The 7,500-nt window shown below is 47.6% G+C and overlaps 1 long non-coding RNA gene across 2 annotated transcripts; it reads right to left on the reverse strand.

Annotated features, from left to right (window-relative positions):
• Window positions 1-4,081: 4,081 nt before the first annotated feature.
• On the reverse strand, window positions 4,082-6,983 carry LOC135278783 (uncharacterized). Of its 2 annotated transcripts, none has more exons than XR_010346191.1 (2): window positions 6,845-6,983; window positions 4,082-6,052 (listed from the first exon to the last, which is right to left on the reverse strand). It is a non-coding gene; the product is annotated as an uncharacterized LOC135278783 (long non-coding RNA). The 2 variants fall into 2 exon arrangements; XR_010346190.1 differs by having other exon boundaries at window positions 6,779-6,926.
• Window positions 6,984-7,500: the final 517 nt, after the last annotated feature.

The raw sequence follows: 7,500 nt of genomic DNA on the forward strand, positions 1-7,500 counted from the left end.
GCCACAGGCTGATCCCCAGGCACAACAGCGCTGTGGCAGCTTGGGAAGGTCACAGTGTGGCACCAATTTTAATCCAAGGAAAAGATTTCCCCCAGTATGACAGGCTTAGCAAACACTGCCCCAGGCTAGTATCATGGATGAAGGCTTCAAGAGAGACTTTCTGCCCTGGGTCCTAGCAAAAGCAATTTACTCATGGACAAGTGCTGATAAGCAAATGGGTCAGGGCAAAAAGAAGAAGGTAAAACAGAAAGATTAGGCTCCTCTTCCAAAGATCAGGGCCTCCAAGAGCCCATGCCCCATTCCAGTGTGGTAGCCCTGAGAATAGCTGTCAACATGGGAGGGCTACAAATTCAGACATAATTCAGTAGCCAGGTCTGGCCTTAGTGTTGCCCAGATTTTGTAAATACAAGGATTTTTTTCTCGTCTGTTCAGAAGGCCTGTTCATGGTCCTATGGACAAAAGTCCAGGGTATAATCAGCATCATGAGTTGTGTTAGCAGCAGGAGGAGACAGGACTAGTCCCCAGAAACCCTCATCTCTCTGGAAAACTGCCATGAAATCCACAGTGTTTGCACTCCTCAGGAGCTGCCAGCACAGCCTGTGGTGTGGTGGTACCGACTAAAGCCTGAGGTACAGCATGGCTCTCACAGAGCTCTTCCAGAGCAGCACTGTGCCAGTGACTTGCTTAGAGATGCCAAGATGCCTCAGGCATTGGGAAGCTGGCTTTCTAGCTGGCAATTCCCCAGATTTATGAAGATAATTCTTGCAGAGAAGGTATAGAAAAATTGGAGTTTTCTTCCTAACTCAGGTACACCACTGGCTACTTCTCTGCAGTGGCCTTGATGTTCAGACTGCCAGCACAGCCACTAAAAACTAATATTTGGGACCACGTAGAGCTGTTCTTCATGGCCACTGCAATTCTTTAGTTTATTTTGGGTACACATGCAACACTGCCAGCACAGGCTGGTTGGAAAGGTGAATGTCACCCACCCACCCAAACAACCTTGTTTACATTTCTTTACTCATTAACAGGGGTAAGATCTAACACATACAGCTCCCTTTGTGTTACTTAAAGAGGTACAACTCAAACAGTTCAGAGGCTGTCATGAGCTCAGCAGCATTTGTAGTCTTTCACAAAATGTCTTCAGAGCCCTGTCAGGAATCTGAGCAAGAACTCAGATGTATTTAGAAGACCTGATACTCCATCAAACATCCTTCTGACAGTCAGAGTTGTAGAGAATCACTATAGACAGCCCTAAGTGAGGGTCATCACATCTCTACATATGCTTTAGCTGAGCAGACAAAACATCTATTCATTTTTGACTTCAAAAGAGGAGTGAAGATGCTTTGTTCAAAGAAACAAATTTGGCATGTGTATTAGTAATGCTTTGAAGTCTAAACAACAAAAAAAGGTCCACTGCATTAGAGCCTGCATTTACCAAGATTAACCTTTCTTCTGAAGAGAGTAAAAAGAGGACAGGGATAAAGGATTCTTGTGCCAGTTGTGGTGATAGAAGAGCAGAGAGACTGAATGAGCAAGAAGGAAACCGTAGGAGCTGTTCTGAGCCCAGTGTGTGATGACCCAGCCCAGCTCCTTAAATTCATCCTTTCAGTAGCTTTGGTGCTCACAGGGACACTTGGAAAAGCCTCTGAGCCAGCTAGAAGCTGGAACTGGCTGCAGACAAGCTAAGCCTCAGCAAACCTCTGTACATTTGCCCTTCCACTGATTTTTTCTCCAAACTTGCTTCAATTATTACTTTGAAAAACACATCCTTACTATCTAGATGCTGGAAAGCATGTGCTTTACTTGTGCAGCACTACCAGCTGCTTCCAGGGCATTGCTGAAGGGCACCAGCACTCACTGAGCTCTTCACCCATGGAGACCTCCTTGGGTTGCCCAAAGAAGTAGCAGAGGAGGTAATTGTGAGAGAAGAAAATACCCCAAACCCCACTCCTGCCCCCAACATCCCAGTCTCAGATTCCCTTCTAGCCTGCCTCCTGTTCACTCCTCCATGGCTCTTCCTGTTTCCACCACTGACCTTCCCCAACATCCTCTCAATCTTTCTGGCCCCTGAAGCCAAACACCTTTCCACTTTTTACCCACTGGAGCTTGAACTTTGTATCAAACCAGACATGAACCCTTTCTGTGATGAGTTCAGTCACAACCAAATCCAAACTGGATGGTCACACTGTTGTGACCCAGGTCCCCTCGCCCCAGATCCAGCCACCTCCAGGGCCAGCTGAGGCAGCCCCACTTTGGTCCCAAGGCAGCCTGTACCAGCTCAGCCCTGGCCTGGATCCATCCAAGTCATCACAGCCCTCTGGGCTCCGCTCAGGGGAGGTTACACACCATAAGCAAATAAAGTTGGGAAGTCCCTGGCACTCCACTTCTGGGACACAGCCTGGCTTCCTGATGGGGAACCTCAAACTTTTTTTTGTCTCTTTTCTCCAAAATTCTGTTCCGTCTAAAAGTTGCCCATCTCTGCAGTTGTCCTAAATTCCCTTATGTTTTCTTGAGTCACTGTCCCCATCTGGATGGCAGAGGGGCAAAGGAAGGTATGGCTGAAGAGGAGGATGGAAACCTGGCACAGGGCCATGTGCAGAGAGCCCAAAGCGTTGGTCAGTCCTGGTCACACAGTAAGAGGGATGTCCTTCCCTGCCCTCTTAGAGACAGATAGAGCCAGCCTATCAGGCTATTCCACTCTTGAATCCTCCACTGGTAGATGTTAAAGAAGTGGCAATGAATATGAAATCAGACCCAAGGACCAAGCTGCCTCTTCTGGCCTTTTTTCTGGCTGTCCTCATCTGGATCCTTGCCTTTGGTTTGAAAACAGGACCCACGAGTAGCTGTTCACAGCCACCAGTCTCCATTCTTTCCCAGGACACACGTCTTCAACACCAACAGTCCAGCTTTTCTGCACTTACCTTTTGCAGCACCTCTTAAAAATCACCTCAGACCTCACCAAGCTTGGGGGCAATAGCTGGGACAGAGACACAGTCCCTCCTGCCTCCCTAACCCCACCTTGTGCATTCTCCTACTTCCTCCTCACAAAGACCCTTCTTGGCATGGCCAAGCTCCCAGGTTCTCAGAACTGCTTCCTTTTATAAGGGCAGATCCATAGCATCCCTTGAGTTACTGGAATGAGCAGAGCACATCAGTGTGGATCTGCCTGGTTTGCCAGCCCTGAAAGAGGCCACAAAGGGGTCAGAAGGCCCTTCTCTTCTTCACTCTTAAGATTTCTCTGTATTCACCCAGGATTAGCTGGAGAAGGCAGCGAGGGTGCAGCTTGAGAGCACCCATGGATGGCCTTCTGCCTCCTCTCCTCAGCTCTGCGGGTGACCACACTCCTCGTTGTCCCATCCACACATCCCTGTGCTCCCAAGCTCTGGCAGGATTTCAGCCACATCTCAGAGTTTTTTCCCCCTTTCATCTTGACAGTGCCCCACATCAGCCTGCACAGAAGTGCCTGGACAAAGTACACACATGCTGCCAGAGGGAAAACTTGAGAGCTGCATGGACTATGCCTGGATTTGGGTGGTTATCTGTGTGTTTGAAATGCTACAGGAAATAATAGAGATAGAGGACCTCATTGTGGCTTTTTGCTTTACAGGTGTCCTAACATGCTGATCTTTTAAAGCCAAACTTTCTTTACTCACAAACAGCCTGAACATGTACATGTCTTGCTTTGACTCAAGGGAAGTACTTCTTCATTAGCTTGACCAAAAACCAGTGTCCTCAGTAATGAAAAGCAGAATTAATCTTGTGGAAATGCTCATGGAAAGTCTCTTCCACAACAATTGGGTCACCTCATTCCAAAAGTCTGCCAAGCACCGCACTACCCAAACACTTATAGCAAGGTTGTTTTGCTTCATAAAGCCACATCCTTAAGGATCTAGAAAGAATCTGAATTGGAAAAATAACCTGGAGAATCCTTTCTCTGACAAACATTGGTTTACAGGATCTGCATTGCCCTCAAATCCCCCCCCTTCTGTACCATACTGCACAAACCTGCAGCTTCAGCAAGTTTTGCAGTCTTAGATAAAAGCTTTAAAGCTTATAGATACACACAGACACAGAGAAATTAGATAAATAGCAGGTGTTTAATCCTTTTTTGATGATAATGAAGATCTTAGGATGACAAAAGATCTACAAAAAACACCAGAGAAAAAATACATATAAACTCCCAATGCAAAAAAGTGCAGCTACCTATAGTGCTTTGCTGTGCCCAGAGAGGATGGGAAATGAGTTCAGCTATTAAGTGGGTAATTGGATTTAAAAATATTCCACTGCTCCCACAGTCCCTCCCATCCAAAATAACCCATCCCAGAAACCCAATCTGCTGGATGTGTACCCGCTTGTATGCAAGGTCAACTCCCTGCTACAAAGAACCCTGGAGAGCTTCAGGAGCTTTGTTCCTGATGAGAACCATGTACCAAAGATTCCTGCATCCAGGTTCTCCTGGGAAAACATGGTCTGAGGTCTTAGTCTTGAGTTTCTCTCACTATTTCAGTTTTGGGACAGTTTAAAATTTAGAGGCTTCTGGCCTGCTCTGATTCCCTTTCTGCTGACAGTTCCCTTAGGAGCAGGTTTCTTAGGGACATTTTGATAATCAAGCAAGGCATTTAATGCAAAGCACAAACCCAGGGACTTTTGATAAAAAAATTCCCAAGGCAGACTGTTCAGCCAATGCAGCAAAGAACTCTGAGCTCTGTGGCAAGGACAGTGCGATGCTGAGGGCGCACTGTCCCCTTCTGGCAGCAGCCACACACTGAATCTCATCCATACAGGTCTAGGCAGACAAGCAAGTCAGCAGGAAGGAAGTGCTCTGCAAAGGGACATCCAGCAGGATAGTGCTAAAACCAACCTGACAGATTCAGATGCCCAAGGGAATTCATTCTCCATCTGTCTTTGATACTTTCTCTTGCCTGCGTTCAGGCAGAACTCGGCAGTATCTGAGCTCCGGGAGTGAAATAACAAATGGCTCCTGGGAGTCGACTTCTAGGGGAAGAACACAAATGATAGAAGAACATCTGACACCATCCTTTCAAAGCTAAGGCCTATGGCCACCCAAAAAAGGTTGGCACATCCCTCCAATGAAGAACTCAGGGTCAGTGAGGCTGTGGAGCAGTTAACATCATCACAGAAAGCTCCATCAGGGAGTCCGAACCGCAGCTCTTACAGTGAGCAGCATTTCCACTGCCATGTGTGTTTTGGGGCAAGGTAGACCCAACACCATCTGACTTGGAAGAGGGAACACACTTAGCTTGGACACATAGTCCATCCCCATCCCAGCGTGTAAACCCTCATTGTCATTTCTGGCTCATATTGCCTGCAAGGTCCAGCTTGTCTTGTATCTGAATCCAGTCAACAAGCACCACTTCTGTCTACACTGTCCCTCAGGCTCTGCCCTGAGCTTGTTTTTGTGTTCCTCACCCCTGTGTCTAGCTGTGCTACCCAGTTACCTTCATGGCAGTTCAAGGCTTCTCTCAGTGCCCTACAGGCAGCTCTCTTTGCCTCCAGGACGCCTCCAGGCTGGCCTGGGCTGTAAATTGCAGTCTCTACAGTCAGTTGCAGGGCCCCATCCAGCACACACTGCATTCTCCTCAGCGCTCTCACTGCCTGGTCCAGCTGCTCGGGGGAGTCAGGACGGATCATCACGAGCACCAGCACATGAGGCAGGCAGGGGAGGAGGCTCCTCACATCCCGGACAGCTTCCTCCAGGTGATCCCACTGCATGAGCCTTTTCAACACGCTGGCTTGCCATAGCATAAAAATCAGATGTGGGGGAACCAGGTCTTCCTCTTCCTTTCCCTCATTCTCTGCCTGCTGCGGTTTGTGCTTGATGTCCCCTGTGCCACACAGGTCCCGGGTAAAATCCACCAACAATGAGGGAGCTCTTGACTCAGCATGGTCCACCTCCATCACCCCTACCCGTCCGTTCCGGCTCCCCAGCATGTCCAGGAGGTTGAGGAAATCCCAGGTGGTTCTGTCCACGAAAGAGGCCGGCTCCTTTGATGCCATAGCTTCCTCTCACACGTCTGTTACTGTGCTACTGGGGAAAGGAGGGGAAATAGCAAAGGCAATTGCACAGCACAGGCTCAAAACAGGCAACACCTGCTGCTCTGAGCAGCCAACGCTGGGTTGGGTGGGACCAAATGAACGCGAGAACAGTTTTGATACAAAGATTCACAAATTGCAGCCATGTGCTTTTTGGGGCTGGACCTCCCAGAAAAAGGCTTTGTACCTTGGCAGTCTGGTACAATAGAAGTGACAGGGGAAAGAGAAGGGATGATTATGTTTTTGAGCTGTCCAGGGATCCCATCAAAGATCAAAGGAGGTTCCTGCATTTTTGGGCATCTTGTATCAAACTCAGGACTTAACTACCTTCTCATCATCAAAACCCAACTCCACGATAAGCACAAGCCTACAAACCTGTTGTTATAGTTCACTTTTCTCAATACATTTCCTCCTCCTCCCTCAGTAATGCTTAAAGCTGGAAACCCCATTTATCCTTCTTTGAAACCAACAGGTCCAACCTACTGGTAGTTGTGGAAGACTAAAAGCCCTACCTGGCCTTGCCCAATATCCCATAAGCTGCAATTTTCCCTATACACATTGAAAAAATGCAGTTTTCCATAGCAAAGGCTCTCCTGCTGTGAAGGACAGCACTGGCTTTTAAGTCTTAGGTCTTTTAAGTCCAGCAAAATAATTTCTAGATCAGAGCTGAGTAGTTGGGTCAAGTTTTTTAATTCCAATTCAAAGTAAAATTTTGATTTACCCAATAATGTATTCTGCACACACAACTACTCCCAACTCTTCCAGAAGAGGATTAGCTGTGAAATACCAGCGCACTGCAGACTTGCAAAGCCAACAGCTCTGAGGGCTCCATGACACACTGGCAGCAGGGCCAGGCAGGGAGAAGGAAGCTCTCATGCCCTGGGAAGGAGGGACTGCACTGGAGTGGGCTCAAAGCCTGGTTGAGCCAACAGAGTCACCTACCTGACCGACTAGGGATGCATTGAAAATGATGGAACTACTTGGTGTACGTGGAACTGCTCTCAGAGGGTATCCACAGGTCATTCTGGGACTGTGACATCAGCAGCAACCATGCCAACCTGTACCTGCCTCAAACCTCCCTTTCAACTACCCAGTATTGTGGGGGGTCTTTCAGAGATAAGAAAGAGAGCCTTGCACTTCACGACTCTAAATTCATTTGTCACCACCTTATTGTTCAGCAAAACTAAAAGAATTATGGAAGTGCTGAGAAGATGCTCACAGCCCTACATGACAAGAACACAGCATTAACATTTGGGCACCACAGTGCAATGAAAATGTTTAAATTATTTATACAAAGCAGGCACTACAGGCACATGTGCTGCTCAGAACATGTGGGCTCATTATCAGGGATTCTACCAGAACTACTACTGTGAGATGTTGAGAGAGGATTTGCACATGCCAGGATTTAGTATCTCCATCTGTGCTGTCAACTCTGATACACTA

The sequence above is a fragment of the Passer domesticus genome, chromosome 11 (genome assembly GCF_036417665.1).
Source record: "Passer domesticus isolate bPasDom1 chromosome 11, bPasDom1.hap1, whole genome shotgun sequence".
Lineage (NCBI taxonomy): Eukaryota > Metazoa > Chordata > Aves > Passeriformes > Passeridae > Passer > Passer domesticus.